Below are 21,679 nucleotides of genomic sequence, written 5' to 3'. Positions count from 1 at the left end.
AACGTGTTTATGCTTGTGCACTGCGTCTGGAATTAGTATTATTCATGACTTGGCCGGGCGGGGGCGGGCTAGGGTGGGTGTGTGTACAGTCACCAGCAATAATATGTTACTCTGCGAAGGCCGCAAAAATATGTGACACGCTCTTATGGCTCTATAAATAAGATGGTATCAGATATTTTTGCGGCCTATGTTGTGTAACATATTATTGCTGGTGACTGTACATGCCACTGCGCCGCACCTGCGAGTAAAAAGACGGATAAGTGCACAAGCCAATCATCCGTTTTTTTCATGCCATATCGGACCATAAAAACTCGGACTGCCGGACAGTAAAATTCATTGTAGTGCACAATCGCCCTTAGTATGAGGCCTAAGATATAGGTCGCAAATTAAATTATTTCGGCCCTTCCCTGTAGTTTTACCGATTCGTCTTTGATTTTTTACGGTCAATACGCTTCTCCGTTTTAGAAGCATTTTATCATGGTTCCTTTGAATCTTTGTGGGTTTTAGTGTATAGTTCTGTAAAGGATTGGCAGCAATCGGCAGCGTGCATGTGACACGATTAGGCAGTTGTCTTTTTAGGGTTCCGTACCCAAAGGGTAAAACGGACCCTATTACTAAGACTCCGCTGTCCGTCCGTCTGTCACCAGGCTGTATCTCACGAACCGTGATGGCTAGAGAGTTGAAATCTTCACAGATGATGTATTTCTGTTGCCGCTATAACAACAAATACTTAAAAGTACGGAACCCTCGGTGGGCGAGTCCGACTCGCACTTGTCCGGCTTTTTGTCGTCATTTAAGTTTATCAGTACTGCTACTTGATGGCTCCTCTACACGATGAGACGATGATGATGATAGTGGGACACTATGATGGGCCAACGTGCAGGGAGTAGTGGTGGTCAATGGCTTCGCCGCGCCATAAGCCATCCGACTCCACTATCCTCTCTACACGTTGGCCCATTCTAGTGGACCACTATGATGGGCCATAGTGTAGAGGAGCCATGACATTAGATGTCGCGGGGTGGATTTCAAAATCCTGCGAAAACTTATGGTTCGGTCTTTATAAAAAAAAACTAGTAGGTTGTGCGAGTTGCAACTTTTTTATATATTTTTAAGAACTATTATCTTCATGTTCCTTCAATTACCATCTCCAATAACTTAATAGTTTTTTTTATATAAAATTTTTATGTGTGTAAAGTCATCACCGTCTACCGGAAAAATCTGAACCTTTTTGTTTACAGTGAAAATTATAGCATACTTATCGTACGATTGCGATTTTTCTTTTACTTATATCTTTTCCATGTTGTTGTTTAACACATGAAAAAATATGCAATAATTCCTTCACCGAGAAAGTACATTTAAAAATATTTAAAATTTTGTCACAAATATTCGTCAACACCGTCATGGTAATGTCAATGTGAGCTTATCTCCGTGTATGAACAACGAAATACCGCTAAAGGTCCTTGCCCTATTTTTCACTTTAATATAGAATGCCAAAAATGATTTCACTATAAAGTCACATCATTGAATCGTGAGAAATATTACGAACAAATTTGTAAAACGTAGTTTGTCACAACAGAGCATCATCACCGTTATGCTTTGGTTTAAAAAAGTTACAAATGATATATTAGAAATAATTATTGAAATGAATGGCAAACTACATGAAGTATATTGTGTAGCATAGACATTAACTACTATTATTCGTATTCTAGAAATAAAAACAAGAAACTCTCAAATCGTCAACACCATACCCATCATCACGGGGAAAAAATGACGACCGGTGATGATTTCATGTGTATGGTGATGACGGTTCTCAGAAACTTTTCTAGTTATTTTGCTATAATTCATTATGAAATTAAGCTGTATGTTTGAAAAACGTTCTCTATGTCTTCTAACACTATATAATGTCTACCTTATAAATGTAGAATAAATGTAGAAGAAGATATGACTATTTATTTCACACTAGAGGATGGTTAGTTTTTAAATAACAATTTGACTGAAGTAGGCAAAATTTAGGTCACTTAGAACTTAGAACATACAAATGTTTTTTATTAATAATCTAATAATGTAAATCGTGCAACTTAGAGTCTGTAATTGCATGTGAGTCTGTAATTGTAAACAAGCAACATATATTTAGTTTTAAGCGACCATAGGCTACGGTACTGGCTCACTATCGTGATGGCCTTATGTTTTTTGATAATATTATATTAATTGATGTATATAATTACAGCAATTAATAATTATACCATTGGGTAGTCACCGGACCCAATACCTAACATTTTGTAACTTATGACATGCATTACAAGTAGGGGTCTTGCAACTTATAAAATACTGATTATATATTAATGTTTAGCTATTAATTTATAAAACAACAAAAATACAAACTTATGCAATGAATCAAATTATCAAAAAAAAGTAATATAAATATAAATTAAGCTCACTGGTAAGCCAGCAATTTTATAATATGATATAAATACCAAGTTATGCAGTAGATAAAAGAAGATGCGGGTTTAAACTGATAATAAGAGTACAATATTGTTAATATGATTTAACATTGAAAAAACCCAAAAAAATAAATGAATACATAAATTGCCTATTCCGGAATATAAATTACTAGCTGACCCGGTGAACTTCGTTTCACCTAGGTACATGTATGCATTTTTTTTTGCACGTTAAATATGGATTATACAATCATTGTATTACAGGCATTATATCAACAAATACGTATACGTACCTAAATTTTTTTCGGTTAGTATCTGTTGTATCGGTTCACTATTATATGACTTGTACGAAACAGGCAACATTATACTAAAATAATGTCAATGTCTTGCATTCAAATAAGCTTGTGGAATATAACGCGAATTTTTCAAATTATCATTACACACATCTTTGATTCCAAAATAATCATTATTTTCGAATTCTGCACTCCCTGAAACCTATAAAACGACACCCATGACGACTTTCATGACAAAGTGCACGGCAGACATCTTGGATTCCAAAATAGTCAATATTTTCGAAACCGGGACTCCCTAAAATCTATAAAACGACACCCATGACGACTTTTATGACAAAGCGCACGGCAGACATCTTGGATTCCAAAATAGTCATTATTTTAGAAACCGGCACTCCCTAAAACCTACAAAACGACACCCATGACGACTTTTATGACAAAGTGCACGGCAGATATCTTGGATTCCAAAACAGTCATCATTATCGAATTCTGCAGTCCCTAAAACCTATAAAACGACATCCATGATGACTTTTATGTCAAAGTGCACGGCAGACATTTTGGATTCCAAAACAGTCATCATTTTCGTATTCTGCACTCCCTAAAACCTATAAAACGACTTCCATTACTACTTTTATGTCAAAGTGCACGGCAGATATCTTGGATTCCAAAAGAGTCATTATTTTCGAAACCGGCACTCCCTAAAACCTATAAAACGACACCCATGATGACTTTTATATCAAACTACACGTCAGACATATTTGGATTCCAAAACAGTCATCATTTTCGAATTCTGCACTCCCTAAAACCTATAAAACGACATCCATGACGACTTTTATGATCAAGTGCACGGTAGACATCTCGGATTCCAAAATAGTCATCATTTTCGAAACCGGCACACCCTAAAACCTATAAAACGACACCCTTGATGACTTTTATATCAAACTGCACGTCAGACATATTTGGATTCCAAAACAGTCATCATTTTCGAATTCTGCACTCCCTAAAACCTATAAAACGACATCAATGACGACTTTTATGATCAAGTGCACGGTAGACATTCGGATTCCAAAATATTCATTATTTTCGAAACCGGCACTCCCTTAAACCTATAAAACGACACCCATGATGACTTTTATATCAAACTGCACGTCAGACATATTTGGATTCCAAAACAGTCATCATTTTCGAATTCTGCACTCCCTAAAACCTATAAAACGACATCCATGACGACTTTTATGATCAAGTGCACGGTAGGCATCTCGGATTTCAAAATAGTCATTATTTTCGAAACCGGCACTCCCTAAAACCTATAAAACGACACCCATGATGACTTTTATGACAAAGTGCACGGCAGACATCTTGGATTCCAAAACAGTCATCATTTACAAAACCGGCACTCCCTGAAACCTATAAAACGATATCCATGACGACTTTTACGACAAAGTGCACGGTCGACATCTTGGATTCTAAAACAGTAATCATTTTCGAAACCGGCAATCCCTAAAACCTATAAAACGACACCCATGATGACTTTTATGACAAAGTGTTTGGCTGGCATGGCATCTTTTGTTTTAGGGTTCCGTACCCAAAGGGTAAAACGGGACCCTATTACTAAGACTCCGCTGTCCGTCCGTCTGTCACCAGGCTGTATCTCACGAACCGTGATAGCTAGACAGTTGAAATTTTCACAGATGATGTATTTCTGTTGCCGCTATAACTACAAATACTAAAAACAGAATAAAATAAGTTTTTGGCAAAAATTTCATTTTTGGTACAAGCTTTTATCGCTGACTGAACTTTTCTTACGACAGACAACTAATACTCATCGAGACAATTCTAAAAACCCCTAACACAATTAGGTTACGTAGTTTCATCACAGAGTTCCTATGGCCACCTCCTGTCTCCATCATCAGATCAGCTCGATGGTACCATAATATTGCATTGTCATCCGATTTATACATGCATGCAAAATTTCAGCTCAATCGGAAACCGGGAAGTGGATTAAATTTAACTTGCAAGATTTGATTACACACAGACAGACAGACAGACAGACAACGGTCAGGTGAAACTAAATAAACGCTTGTAATAAAGATTTATGTGGGGCTCCCATAGAACAAACGTGATTTTTGACCGAAGTTAAGCAACGTCGGGCGGGGTCAGTACTTGGATGGGTGACCGTTTCTTTTTTTGCCGTTTTTTGCATTATGGTACGGAACCCTTCGTGCGCGAGTCCGACTCGCACTTGCCCGGTTTTTTACGTACAAAAATGACCCCCTGTCAACTTTCAATCGAGATTTAATCGAAAATTTAGTCGATTAATATTCAGATTAATTCAATTTCAATCGTATGTTAGGTCGACTAAATTACTCGCGAATAATTTAATCGACGATTAAATTTGACTATTAACTTTTTTTATTCGATTAATTATAGTCGAATAAAAAGTTATTCGATTAATACTCATCTGTGGTCAAGTCTGTCGTTTAGATTCATATGACATTTCCGTAAGTTGATGAAAATCGACTAAAAGACTATACAATTAAAACAAAAACCAAATGACAATAAAATGAAATTCGTTGTGAAAAAAAGGTTATTTAATATTACAAAGTTGCAAAAATCGTCAGTAAAATCGATTGGACTAATTCTTTTATAATCGCTACATTTGACAAACGTGCTGTAACCTTATGGTTAGCCTCATCACTATAGTACATGCATAAATATAAATATGTCAATCCGTTGTCATTACTGTCACTATTTTACAATTTTAAAATCTCAAATACGGCGTAATCCTAATATTGTGGATATATTTTGTCGATTCGAAACCCTTTTTTAAATACGTTCTTTAATATGAGGTAAGAGTTTACCGTATCGACGGGATGAACATCAAATGTTTGACAGGCCTGTGCGATACCTAGGAACATTTTGTATGGGAATGATTTTTCTTTCATTATTTTGTTTATGTAAATTTGTTCAATGGTTTTAACAGTTATTCTGCTATTCTGGGCCAAGACTAATCCAACAAATCAAAAACCATGAAAATCGGTCCAGCCGTTCTCGGGTTATGGGTGCTGGAACAAACACGACTTTGTTCTATATATATAGATTTAAAATTACACATACATATACATATACATGTCGGACCCTGACACCAGAAAGACGTATTGCAGCGTTATAGTTCATTATTTTAGACGCCTGTATAAAATCGATTAGCAATGTTGAGCTACGTATTATTTGGTTGTAACAAAATAAATAAAGTTGTGTAGAGAGTAACTCCGTCTATTGGCGCATTGTTGAAATAAAGTTGCGTAGAGAGTAACGCCATCTATTGGCGTGTTGTTGAACTGAGATGACAGGTAGAAGGCTTTGGAACGTCGAGAGGTTTCTCTCGAGTGAGCGTAGGCACGAGTTGGCGTTTTTGTCGGTATGTTGGTAGACTGGTCGAGCAGGTTTGCCAACTTGACTGAGGCGGGAGCGGAGAGGCTCCGCCGCTGGTAGTTCTTCTTGATCGGACCGCGCTAGAGATCGGACGTACTCGTTAGCCAACCTCGTGCCTAACTCGCTACGTTCCTGAAGGTTTATACCTGAAGGATTATTCTGATAGCTTATAGAATCCCGCGTTCTTTAACCATTTAGCTAAGTGTTTTATTTCAAGTGTTATTTTGATTTCTTATGTTTCATTAGAAGCTTACTTTTGTGAAATAAAGAAAGGATGTGTTATGTGTTGTTTTGAAAAGATATGTCCCTCTTGAGTTTGTTGCCGGTCCCATATTGGGCTAAATCTTCTCAGGTCAGGGGTTAGGGTTTGAGCCGGCCTAGTTTGACTTAAATAAAGATTTGAACGGTTTCATGTGATCTTTTTATTTTCAATTTTACCAGTCAACATCTTAATAGCAATTAGTTCTTTTTATCATTTAGTTCTGAAATATAGTAGGCACTAGTATGGTTAACGAGTCAGTATGTTTATTTCATGCACTGGTAGCAATGGTAGCATACTGGTTTAGCTGTGAAGTAATACATTATCGTACTACCCCCACGCGCCCACCGCCTTTAGGACCATCGGTATTCGATATCAGCAAGTGGGATTGTCAAGGTATCATGTATTGCTTACACAGCTACCTGGGAGCGTGGTGTATTTCTGGTGACCTACATTCCATAATCTGGACACGTGGTAATGGTAAGCTCACGTGTCTAACCTTGATTGAAAGGTGAGTGTAATTCATTGTTATTTGGTGAGAATTATTGTGAAAATGTGAATAAAATTGTGATTGAGGCAGTCGAGCATAGCGGTCGTTACGTGACGTCATCTCTGGGATCGTTACGTTTCTTTGTAATTCATTTTTGTAATCCATTTAAATCGAAGCGATCTTGAGTTATTTTGATTTGAAATCCATACTGTTAATTAAAACCGAGTATTAGCTATTACAACGTGATATTATTTCATCGCTTACTTGTGAATTTACCCTCAATAATTGATTTTTCATGAAAATACAATTAATTTTTATAATCCATTTAAATCTAAGTGATCTTGAATTATTTTGATGTGAAATCCATCTTGTTAATTACAATCAAATATCGGCTATCACGACGTGATATTATTTTATCGCTCACTTGTGAATCTACCCTCAATAATTGATTTTTTATGAAGATACAATTAATTTTTATAATCCATTTAAATCTAAGTGATCTTGAATTATTTTGAAGTGAAATCCATGTTGCTAATTACAACCAAATATCGGCTATCACGACGTGATATTATTTCATCGCTCACTTGTGCTTCTACCCTCAAAAATATTTTTTTTTGAAAATACAATGCATCGTTAGAAATTGATCCTGTAATTCCTCCTGTAATCCTGTTTAGTAATTAGTAAAATTGCTACAAATTATTGCCCGTAATGCCGTGATAGATCACAAATCGTGCATACTATGAAAGCATGAGCTACGCATATGAAAATTAATGTTACAGTGTGCTGCAACCTGAGCAGAGACAACTTACACACGCCATCACACCTGTAACACAGAAGCAGCTGTGCAGTATCGTCTGTTCTGGAGATTTGGAAATAAAAGGACACGTTTCGTTCTAATTGTTTATTAGTGAATTTTATTTTGAGTGTAATGGCGAAGCATAACAGTCGAACGTAACTAATAAGCTGTCACTTTTGGTATTGGCCCATTTTACCGTGTTACTTATTTTTGGAACACATGTTTGTTTGTTCATAGAATGAAATAAAACGCACTCATTGAAGTTTAAATTTTATTCTGAGAATTTTGAAGTCCCGTATACATTGGAAACATGTTTTTTTGTGTCTGCTACATTGCATTTAATAAACCTTTGAGTTTATCCTGCTTACATGATAAACCTGATGCCGTGCTAATGATGATTTCAGTAACAGCCAGCTATGTTAAACTACATCGTGCATCTCGCCATCTGCCGCAGCAACGGCAACTGCAAGGCGGAAAGCATCAGCCTTCGTGCTTGGGTCGGACTTCACCACCACCTTTGACTGGAACGCGTGCATCATGCTTTATTAATCTGGTGAGCAGTTCCCATTTTGTTGGGATTATTTTGAGATGTTTTACTTCTGTATAGAAGTGTTGAGCTCGAGTTTCTGTTGTTAAAAGCTAAAGTAGAAAGTGACCTTTAGTGATTTTTATCAGTAATGTTCAGTTTCAGTCGATCGGTTAACGCTGATAGTACCAATGGTTCTGAGTAACATGTTTTAAATGCTTGTTTTTATTTTCTTTTTGGAATTCACTCTTAACTTTGTTTTTGCTTTCGACCGACTGAAAGTACGCCCGATGGACTGGGCACTACTGTTTTGCTTTCGATGGACTGAAGGCAAGCCCGATGGACTGGGCACTACTGTTTTGCTTTCGATGGACTGAAGGCAAGCCCGATGGACTGGGCACTACTGTTTTGCTTTCGATGGACTGAAGGCAAGCCCGATGGACTGGGCACTACTGTTTTGCTTTCGATGGACTGAAGGCACGCCCGATGGACTGGGCACTACTATTTTGCTTTCGATGGACTGAAGGCACGCCCGATGGACTGGGCACTAATGTTTTGCTTTAGATGGACTGGGTATTGTTTAGTGACCGCATCAGAAGTGCCGGAGCATGTAAGAGGTGCACGTGGTCTGCCTTTTATGTGCAGAATGCTCTTTGCAAGGAGTAGCACTTACGCGGCTGAGATGGTTACTTCTGACGAGGGTCTGGTATCTGCCGAAGGACTGGCAATGCACCGAAGGACTGGTGTTGTTTTGTTAAAAATGAATTTCCGTTGATGTACTGTGTTCATATGAGTAAAAAAATTGAAATTATTAAGTCAGAGTGCTATTTATTTTAAGATGTCCTACAATGATTATTATCACATTTGACCAAAATATTTTTTTAATGCCGGATAATTTCCCCGAAAATTGATATTGATGACAATAGTAGTGATACTGTCGAGCAATGAATTAGAGCTGTTGTGATTTGTGTTTTTGATGTTTGTGATTGTTCTGTTTTCACATAAATTTGAGAGTATCCGCCAGATGGAGGCGATGATTAATGGAGTGTATCCGCTAGATAGTGGCGATGATTACTGATTATTTTTATTAAGTCGTTGCTCTATGGACTATTTTTGACTAGAGAATTGAGGATTGTTAAAGTAATTTTGAACAATCATTTTTTCTGGTTGGATTGATAACAAAGTTTGATTTTAATAGTAATTTGAGAGAGACCCAAATTGTGGGTCAGGAATGACCGAGCGATGAGATACTGTGCTGAGTATTTTGTTACAGAATCAAATGCATACACCCACACACGAGGACGTGTGTAGCGCAGAACGGCCGTGTCGGACCCTGACACCAGAAAGACGTATTTCAGCGTTATAGTTCATTATTTTAGACGCCTGTATAAAATCGATTAGCAATGTTGAGCTACGTATTATTTGGTTGTAACAAAATAAATAAAGTTGTGTAGAGAGTAACTCCGTCTATTGGCGCATTGTTGAAATAAAGTTGCGTAGAGAGTAACGCCATCTATTGGCGTGTTGTTGAACTGAGATGACAGGTAGAAGGCTTTGGAACGTCGAGAGGTTTCTCTCGAGTGAGCGTAGGCACGAGTTGGCGTTTTTGTCGGTATGTTGGTAGACTGGTCGAGCAGGTTTGCCAACTTGACTGAGGCGGGAGCGGAGAGGCTCCGCCGCTGGTAGTTCTTCTTGATCGGACCGCGCTAGAGATCGGACGTACTCGTTAGCCAACCTCGTGTCTAACTCGCTACGTTCGTTCCTGAAGGTTTATACCTGAAGGATTATTCTGATAGCTTATAGAATCCCGCGTTCTTTAACCATTTAGCTAAGTGTTTTATTTCAAGTGTTATTTTGATTTCTTATGTTTCATTAGAAGCTTACTTTTGTGAAATAAAGAAAGGATGTGTTATGTGTTGTTTTGAAAAGATATGTCCCTCTTGAGTTTGTTGCCGGTCCCATATTGGGCTAAATCTTCTCAGGTCAGGGGTTAGGGTTTGAGCCGGCCTAGTTTGACTTAAATAAAGATTTGAACGGTTTCATGTGATCTTTTTATTTTCAATTTTACCAGTCAACATCTTAATAGCAATTAGTTCTTTTTATCATTTAGTTCTGAAATATAGTAGGCACTAGTATGGTTAACGAGTCAGTATGTTTATTTCATGCACTGGTAGCAATGGTAGCATACTGGTTTAGCTGTGAAGTAATACATTATCGTACTACCCCCACGCGCCCACCGCCTTTAGGACCATCGGTATTCGATATACATATAATCACGCCTATTTCCCGGAGGGGTAGGCAGAGACCACGGATTTCCACTTGCTACGATCCTGACATACCTCTTTAAAAATATAAAATTAATTAATTAATCTATAGTTTTAAAAACCGAATTAGAAGATCAACGTAATCAATATAATGTTGGCACTATTCCGAATAAAGTAGAGAACACGCCTCAAGCTACTGCACAGAAAAATCTTATTGGAGGCAGCCCGGTTCGCCCAAATTGCAACATGTCAGTGATTATGTCACCCAATAAAACTGGAAACGAACCTGAGTACCAATCCTCACCGATTGTTAGCAAGCCAAGACTCCGAAATAAACAGAAAATACCTTCACACTCGCACTCACACCAACTGCAAAAACCAAAAGATCAAAAGAACGAACCAGAGCATAATAGAATAACTATCATAGGAGACCAGGATGCAAGAAGCCTACCTACATTGCTGTTGCTTCACAGAGACAAATACAAGACTCCCAAGAAATATACAATAACAGGATATACTTACACCCATGCAACATGTGACTACATAACCGAACAGGCACTACCATTAACTAATGACTTTAATGAAAAGGACTGGGTTGTACTGTGCGTTGGTTCTAATGAGAGCAATCCAACAATAGTACATTATTGTCGAGGCTCGGAAGTAGCTACTTGCAGGCTGAGGATTCGTATTAAACGGACGACCTTGGGAGTCCGTTTAATTGAATCCGAAGCCAGCAAGTAGCCTTCCAGCCGAGTCATATATAGTGCTTTTCTCAAAAATGGTGCAAGAAATATAAATATAATAGAAATATTTTACAGAATCAACGTTCTTACGTATATATTTTCACAGAAAAAAGTAGAAACAATTGAAAAAATTAGCTTTGCCGCCTTTTTATTTTTTTAATTAATAAATAGAAGTGTATTTTTCTGCCGAAAATACGCCAACCTATTTGAGACAGCTAAATAGTCGCGGTACCAACATTATAATTATAAGTACTAATCATCTCTTTGGCTGTTTAATGGGCCTGTGTCTTTATTTGATATGGCCATTTCAACTTTTAAAAAGTTTGGAACACGACAAATAATGGAATTTGTATGCAACATTGCAGTCCCAAAATCGAGACTGCAATGTTTTTAACTTTTTAATTTTTGACTGACCATAAACTACGCGCTTCGCGACCAATTTTTTAAACGTCAAAGTCGACTTTGCCGTCCATTTTTGAGAAAAGTACTTTGCTGAATTGTCAGTTCTACTAAAAAGACTAAGCAAAACAAATGTTATTATAACACCTGTAACAAAGAATCGTTATTTGAATGAAAGCAAATTAAACGAAATGATTGCATCGTTAGCTAAACTTTTTCCTAATTGCAGCTACATTGGGTTAAATAATAATATCAGACATGACCGTCGAAACATCGAAAAATGCCGACTTGACTCAATTAATAAGAAAATTGACACACACGATTATGAAAAACTCTATCTGTCTAAAGATTCGTTGGCGCTGATATCCAAGCAAAAAAATAGAGATTCAAAACTAATGCAGATGACTCGTAAAATAGACTCTGTGAAAGAAAAAAAAGACAGCCCAGCCATTAATAAAATAACAAATTATTTTATGGCGACAAGTATTAAGCCTAATGTTAAGGAACCCACAATAATAGAACACAACACGGCTACAAGAAAGACCTATGCAGAAATAGCAAGCAATAGCAACCATACATTTCGTGAACAATAATTCCAAAAAATATCACTTTAGTAACAATTTAAATATTCTTTACCAAAATATACGCAGTATGAAGAATAAACGACATTTGATTGAAACAACATTAGATGAAGACAAAAATATACACGTGCTTTGCCTCGTAGAAACATGGATAACGCCATCGAAACTAGATCTCCTGCACGTCGACGGGTTCAAGCTAGCATCAGTCTACTGCAGGCCAAATATAGAAGGAGGGGGGGTTTGTTTGCTATTAAAACATGATATAGATTATATAGAGTGTAAGGATATTGTAGATATGTCAATAGAGTCGATATTTGAAGTGTGTGCTATAGAAACTCCTGAACTGAATAAGATTATAGTAAATGTATATTGGCCAGACAGAAAAAGAATGCCTGATAGCTTTTTCGAGTCAATGGAGCTCCTTTTGAAACACATACAAAAAAAGTATAATAAGAGAGATGTAATAATTGGGGGAGATTTCAACGTTAATGTACTTGATAAAACAATTTGTACTAGAAAATTACTTAACTTAATGACTAGTTATAACTATAAACAATATGTTGATACACCTACTCGCATAACTAAAAATAGCGCTACCTGTATAGACCTGATTTTCACAAATTTTCCTTGTAAAAACATAACCGTAAATGTAAATGAGTATGGCTTATCGGACCACAGAGGAGTTCTTATCAATATACCAACCAAAAAAATTAATACACGAAATACTTGGATTATGTCAATGAGGAAATTCAGTGACAAAAATATCCAAAGTTTCAAGTCAGAATTAAATAAAATAGACCTTTGTAGTATAATAAACAATAATAACAATATAAATGAAAACTATAATGCTTTACATAGAGTATTAACAAATATACTGAACTTGTGTATACCAAAATCTAATGTAATAATAAAAACAACTACCAAAAAGACATGGTTAACAACAGGCATAAAAATATCCTGTAGACATAAACGACTTCTAAAAGCACTAGCGTCCCAAGTTGATAACCACATACTAAATGAAAATTACAAGCAGTACGAGAAATTATTAAAAAAAATAGTTATAGTGTCAAAAAAACTTCAAAATATTAAACGTATTAAAAAAACTGATAATGTAGTAAAAACAATGTGGCATATAGTAAAAGAACAAACAAATAAACTCTCAAAAAAGAATAGAAATAATATTAAATTAAATATTGACGGAAAACTAACGGAAAATCCCATAGCAGTCGCAAACTCATTTAATAATTTCTTTACTTCCGTAGGCGCAACGAGCTCAAATTCTGAGCTTCCGCGCGGGCGACCTGTTACCTCACCGTCACAAAACTCAATGTATCTTAGCCCCGTCACCCCACAAGAAGTTTTTAAATTAATTATAGGTTTAAAAAATAATAGAAGCTATGGCCAGGACGAGTTACCGCCATATTTAATCAGAAAATGTGCCGAGGAGCTAACACCTCCATTAACACTGCTTATTAATCAGTCATTTACTGAAGGAACATTCCCAGATCTACTTAAGATGTCCGTTACTAAACCAGTTTACAAAAAAGGTAACCAAAATGATTGTAGCAATTACCGCCCCATAGCCCTTCTACCTACGTTTTCAAAATTTTTTGAAACTGCAATGTCAAACCGTTTATATTCTTTTTGCGAGAAGTTTAAAATATTTAACGATTCACAGTATGGTTTTCGAAAAGGCCGATCAACAACCTCAGCAGTTTTTAAATATATAAATGAGGTATTAAACATAATAAATGATAAAAAATATGCTATTAGTATGCTGCTAGACATGAGCAAAGCTTATGACTGTGTTTTGCATGACATTTTATTAGAAAAGTTATTTGGAATAGGTATTAGAGGTTCAGCTCACAATTGGTTCATTTCATATCTTACAGGTCGTACACAATGTGTAGAAATAGAATACCATAACTACATAACGGGTACCATACAAACACTTAAATCAGAAAAAACTAATATTAGTCGATCTATACCTCAAGGCAGCGTACTCGGCTGTATTTTATTTTTAATATATATAAATGACCTGCCCAAAGCTATACATACATTTTGCACCCTTTTTGCTGACGATATATCTTTGATAATACCTTGCCATAATGAATTTCATTTAAATACAACATTAGATTCAACCCTTGTTAATATTGTCACCTGGTTAAATGATCATAACTTAAAACTTAACTTTAATAAAACAAAACTCATGCAATTTAGACCCTATCAGAAACGTAGCATAGATATAGACTTCTCATTTCATAACACTACATTGGAATGCGTTCAAACTTTCCCACTGCTAGGCATACACATTGATTCTACAATAAATTGGAAGGAGCACATAAATACAATATCTATAAAGTTGAGCCGATTTACTTATGCCTTATACGAATTAAAAAAATGTACTGACGAAAAGACAGCCCTGTGTGCCTACTACGCATATGCACACGCATGGCTACAGTATGGCATAGTCCTATGGGGCAATAGTTCTGATGCAACAAAATTATCTTTACTTCAAAAACGGTGCCTTCGAATTATAGCAAACATAGATTATATGACAAGCTGCAAGGAGTACTTCATTCAACATAATATCTTAACTATGCCGTCGTTGTACATTTTAGAAATAAGCACTTTCGTTAAAAACAACATTTCCCTTTTTCCACAGTACACTCGTCCATCAAACTTACGACCCAATACTAGATTAGCCCGCCCTAACTCCAACATGAAAATGATCCACTCTGGTCCATTTGCCATGTCAGTCAATATTTATAATAAAATTCCAAAGTCAATACAGGTAGAAACAAACATAAATAGATTTAAAGTGCAATTAAAGCGACATTTAATTAGCAAAGCATATTACTGTATCCAAGAGTTTTTAAATGAGAACTAGATGTTTTAGTTTAGTTTTAATTAGACTTACGTTGCTATACCCTCGCAGGGTTCATGTTGAAACTGTACTTAGCCCTAAGATCCTCTGTACACATGAAATGCAATAAAATATATGAGTATGAGTATGAGTATGAGTAATTAATTTAAAATTATACAATAAAAATACTTGTTATATATTTATTTATATGAATAAAATGTATTTTTTATAATTTTCTAAAAATAATTTATGTAGCTAGTCTTATGTTCAAAAACATGTTATTTGTAATGTTTATTAAAGTTCTAAAGCCTTACAATTAAAAAATGTTTTTGTTTTTTTAATACGTTTTTAATACACATATAAATTAGTTCCCAAATCGTCATTACCGTACATGCAGTGTCATTACCGTCTATAAAAGAGTTATTACCATACCATGATTGTCATCACCATCTTGCGTTTTTATTTTCCGAAAGCGATAACTTCAAATATAAGCCACAAATGATTGTATAAATACCATAAATATCCTCAATATACAGCCCCCTATTACTTAACCCAGCTAGAATCGTGTTAAATTAAACATTAAAAAGAAATATTTTTTTTTATGGTGAAATTTTTTGTGATGAAATCCACCCAGCAATAGTACATTATTGTCGAGGCTCGGAAGTAGCTACTTGCAGGCTGAGGATTCGTATTAAACGGACGACCTTGGGAGTCCGTTTAATTGAATCCGAAGCCAGCAAGTAGCCTTCCAGCTGTAGTATATTCACAAATATGTATTGGTGTGGGTAGGTTTTTAGAAATAATAAATCAGTCTATATCCAGCTGTCTTGTGTTTACTTCATGGTGGCAGCGGTGGGATACGAACCCACGCCTCCGAAGAGACTGGTGGCTCAAACCAGTGAGCAGTGAGTGGTGCCTCCCTCAGTCCAGCGGTGCAGGACACGCGTTTCCAGACCGGTCAGCCTGTTCTTTCAGGGCCTAATGAAAATAGTAATCAGCGCTTACCGCGGGCTGCTGCAATCGAGGCTAAGAAAAAGTTAAAGCAATAATAACCAATGTTAAATACCGGTAGGTATATTACATATTTACCTGTAGCAATCATGTATATCATAATTTTATTACAGTACTCATGTTAGCAAAAATAAAACCGTGAATACGACGACGCATAGGTTATTCTAAAATAAACCTTGTGTATATGAGAATAAAGAACACGTTCATATAAGAACGATTAAGCATTGCATGTGATAGTTAAGGTATGTACCTAAACTAATAATTTAATGTTATGTTGGACCTTATGAAAGTATCAAAAACAACAGTTAAAATCTATTAAGGACCAGTGTTTTACTTAACAACGTAACATTACTATTCTGTAGCTTTTGTTTTGTTTGTAAAACTATTTCAATTATAACGCAAGTGTGTCATTATTAAGTTGGCATACTTAAAAAAAATATATATATATGTCGAATACCGATGGTCCTAAAAGCGGTGGGCGCGTGGGGTAGTACGATAATGTATTACTTCACAGCTAAACCAGTATGCTACCATTGCTACCAGTGCATGAAATAAACATTAGGACTCGTTAACCATACTAGTGCCTACTATACTTCAGTACTAAATGTTTAAAAGAACTAATTGCTATTTTTAACTCAAGGGAGCGATATGAAAGTAAAAAGAAACCGTTTAAATCTTTATTCAAATCAAACTAGGCCGGCTCCAACCCTACGCCTCTAACATGAGAAGATTTAGCCCTATATGGGACCGGCAACAAACTCAGAGGGACAAATCTTTTCAAAACAAGTTAAAACAACACATAACACATCATTTCTTTATTTCACAAAAGTAAGCTTCTAATGAAACATAAGAAATCAAAATAACACTTGAAATAAAACACTTAGCTAAATGGTTAAAGAACGCGGGATTTTATAAGCTATCAGAATAATCCTTCAGGTATAAACCTTCAGGAACGTAGCGAGTTAGGCACGAGGTTGGCTAACGAGTATGTCCGATCTCTAGCGCGGTCCGATCAAGAAGAAATACCAGCGGCGGAGCCTCTCCGCTCCCGCCTCGGTCAAGTTGGTAAACCTGCTCGACCAGTCTACCAACATACCGACAAAAACGCCAACTCGTGCCTACGCTCACTCGAGAGAAACCTCTCGACGTTCCAAAGCCTTCTACCTGTCATCTCAGTTCAACAACACGCCAATAGATGGCGTTACTCTCTACGCAACTTTATTTCAACAATGCGCCAATAGACGGAGTTAGAGTTACTCTCTACACAACTTTATTTATTTCGTTACAACCAAATAATACGTAGCTCAACATTGCTAATCGATTTTATACAGGCGTCTAAAATAATGAATTATAACGCTGCAATACGTCTTTCTGGTGTCAGGGTCCGACACGGCCGTCCTGCGCTACACACGTCCTCGTGTGTGGGTGTATGCATTTGATTCTGTAACAAAATACTCAGCACAGTATCTCATCGCTCGGTCATTCCTGACCCACAATTTGGGTCTCTCTCAAATTACTATTAAAAATCAAACTTTGTTATCAATCCAACCAGAAAAAAATGATTGTTCAAAATTACTTTAACAATCCTCAATTCACTAGTCAAAAATAGTCCATCGAGCAACGACTGAATAAAAATAATCAGTAATCATCGCCGCTATCTAGCGGATACACTCCATTAATCATCGCCTCCATCTGACGGATACTCTCAAATTTATGTGAAAACAGAACAATCTCAAACATCAAAAACACAAATCACAACAGCTCTTTCATTGCTCGACAGTATCACTACTATTGTCATCAATATCAATTTACGGGGAAATTATCTGGCATTAAAAAAAAAATCTTTGGTCATATGTGATCTAAATTTTTGTAAGACATCTTAAAACAAATAACATTCTGATTTGATAATGCCAATTTTACTCATATGAACACAGTACATAAACAAAACAACACCAGTCCTTCGGTGCATTGCCAGTCCTTCGGCAGATACCAGACCCTCGTCAGAAGTAACCATCTCAGCGGCGTAAGTGCTACTCCTTGCAAAGAGCATTCTGCACATAAAAAAACAGACCACGTGCACCTCTTACATGCTCTGGCACTTCTGATGCGGTCACTAAACAATACCCAGTCCATCTAAAGCAAAACATTAGTGCCCAGTCCATCGGGCGTGCCTTCAGTCCATCGAAAGCAAAACAGTAGTGCCCAGTCCATCGGGCGTGCCTACAGTCCATCGAAAGCAAAACAGAAGTGCCCAGTCCATCGGGCTTGCCTTCAGTCCATCGAAAGCAAAACAGTAGTGCCCAGTCCATCGGGCTTGCCTTCAGTCCATCGAAAGCAAAACAGTAGTGCCCAGTCCATCGGGCTTGCCTTCAGTCCATCGAAAGCATGACAGTATTGCCCAGTCCATCGGGCGTACTTTCAGTCCTTCGAAAGTACAAGCTTTCAGTCCATCGAAAGCAAAAACAATGTTAAGAGTGAATTCCAAAAAGAAAATAAAAACAGGTCTTTAAATCATGTTACTCAGAACCATTGGTACTATCAGCGTCAACTGACCGACTGAAACTGAACATTACTGATCAAAATCACTAAAGATAGCTTTCTACTTTAGCTTTAACAACAGAAACTCAGCTTTCTACTTTAGCTTTAACAACAGAAACTCGCTCAAAACTTCTATGCAGAAGTAAATCCTCTCAAAATAATCCCAACAAAATGGGAACTGCTCACCAGATTAATAAAGCATGATGCACGCGTCGCGACCAAGTCAAAGGTGGTAGTGGTGAAGTCCGACCCAAGCACGAAGGCTGATGCTTTCCGACTTGCAGTTGCCGTTGCTGCGGCAGATGGCGAGATGCACGATGTGGTTCATCATAGCTGGCTATTACTGAAATCATCATTTGCATGGTATCAGGTTTATCATGTAAGCAGGATAAACTCAAAGGTTTATTAAATGCAATGTAGCAGACACAAAAAAACATGTTTCCAATGTATACGGGACTTCAAAAATCTCAGAATAAAATTTAAACTTCAATGAGTGCGTTTTATTTCATTCTATGAACAAACAAACATGTGTTCCAAAAATAAGTAACACGGTAAAATGGGCCAATACGAAAAGTGACAGCTAATTAGTTACGTTAGACTGTTATGCTTCGCCATTACACTGAAAATAAAATTCACTAATAAACAATTAGAACGAAACCTTTCCTTTTATTTCCAAATATCCAGCACAGATGATACTGCACAGCTGCTTCTGTGTCACGGGCGTAATGGTGTTTGCAAGTTCGCTCGGCTCTGGCTGCAGGACACTGTAACATTAATTTTCATATGCGTAGCTCATGTTTCCATAGTATGCACGTTTTGTGATCTATCACGGCATTACGGGCAATAATTTGTAGCAATTTTACTAATTACTAAACGCATAGCATTGGCAAATCAGCAGGATCAATTTCTAACGGTGCATTGTATTTTCATGAAAAAAAAATATTTTTGAGGGTAGAAGCACAAGTGAGCGATGAAATAATATCACGTCGTGATAGCCGATATTTGGTTGTAATTATTAACAACATGGATTTCACTTCAAAATAATTCAAGATCACTTAGATTTAAATGGATTATAAAAATTAATTGTATCTTCATAAAAAATCAATTATTGAGGGTAGATTCACAAGTGAGCGATAAAATAATATCACGTCGTGATAGCCGATATTTGATTGTAATTAACAAGATGGATTTCACATCAAAATAATTCAAGATCACTTAGATTTAAATGGATTATAAAAATTAATTGTATTTTCATGAAAAATCTATTATTGAGGGTAAATTCACAAGTAAGCGATGAAATAATATCACGTCGCGATAGCCGATAGTTCGTTATAATTAACAATACGGATTTCACATCAAAATAACTTAAGATCACTTAGATTTAAATGGATTATAAAAATTAATTACAAAGAAACGTAACGATCCCAGAGATGACGTCACGTAACGACCGCTATGCTCGACTGCCTCAATCACAATTTTATTCACAATTTCACAATAATTCTCACCAAATAACAATGAATTACACTCACCTTTCAATCAAGGTTAGACACGTGAGCTTACCATTACCACGTGTCCAGATTATGGTATGTAGGTCACCAAAACACACGGAAATACACCACGCTCCCAGGTGGCTGTGTAAGCAATACATGAAACTCCGCATTCATCCCACTTGCTGATGTCGAATACCGATGGTCCTAAAAGCGGTGGGCGCGTGGGGTAGTACGATAATGTATTACTTCACAGCTAAACCAGTATGCTACCATTGCTACCAGTGCATGAAATAAACATTAGGACTCGTTAACCATACTAGTGCCTACTATACTTCAGTACTAAATGTTTAAAAGAACTAATTGCTATTTTTAACTCAAGGGAGCGATATGAAAGTAAAAAGAAACCGTTTAAATCTTTATTCAAATCAAACTAGGCCGGCTCCAACCCTACGCCTCTAACATGAGAAGATTTAGCCCTATATGGGACCGGCAACAAACTCAGAGGGACAAATCTTTTCAAAACAAGTTAAAACAACACATAACACATCATTTCTTTATTTCACAAAAGTAAGCTTCTAATGAAACATAAGAAATCAAAATAACACTTGAAATAAAACACTTAGCTAAATGGTTAAAGAACGCGGGATTTTATAAGCTATCAGAATAATCCTTCAGGTATAAACCTTCAGGAACGTAGCGAGTTAGGCACGAGGTTGGCTAACGAGTATGTCCGATCTCTAGCGCGGTCCGATCAAGAAGAAATACCAGCGGCGGAGCCTCTCCGCTCCCGCCTCGGTCAAGTTGGTAAACCTGCTCGACCAGTCTACCAACATACCGACAAAAACGCCAACTCGTGCCTACGCTCACTCGAGAGAAACCTCTCGACGTTCCAAAGCCTTCTACCTGTCATCTCAGTTCAACAACACGCCAATAGATGGCGTTACTCTCTACGCAACTTTATTTCAACAATGCGCCAATAGACGGAGTTAGAGTTACTCTCTACACAACTTTATTTATTTCGTTACAACCAAATAATACGTAGCTCAACATTGCTAATCGATTTTATACAGGCGTCTAAAATAATGAATTATAACGCTGCAATACGTCTTTCTGGTGTCAGGGTCCGACATATATGTCGGAGAATGGCTGAAATGTGCCATCTATCGCCTTCAAGAGGCGTTTTGTCATGCAAACCTTGACAAATAGAGCAAACTAGGGTGTTACGTACACTTGAGTGGCGTTCGACGCAGTTCCGTCAAGACGTCATAGAGTGCGCTCTTAAAACAATTGAAGTCCAGAACAATTGAAGTTATGCTGTCAATCAATCTTCAGAAGGAGCACGATGAGAACGAACGGGAGAAGATGACGTCTGTGGCGGCTCCTGGGTCTAATCCACTGGTTTGCTTAACCCTTCGAGTGGCATTGTCCTCCTCGAGGTCTCTACGGTAAGTGGCGGTGGCCGCGAGACGGACAGACATAACAAGCCGGTTGAGTGGCGCAGCCATTTTGGAAAAATATACGTCAAGTGGCGGGGCCTCAACGGGTGATCATCGCGA

Source organism: Cydia splendana, chromosome 26 (genome assembly GCF_910591565.1).
Source record: "Cydia splendana chromosome 26, ilCydSple1.2, whole genome shotgun sequence".
NCBI classification, from domain to species: domain Eukaryota; kingdom Metazoa; phylum Arthropoda; class Insecta; order Lepidoptera; family Tortricidae; genus Cydia; species Cydia splendana.
This window is presented reverse-complemented; position numbering follows the sequence as displayed.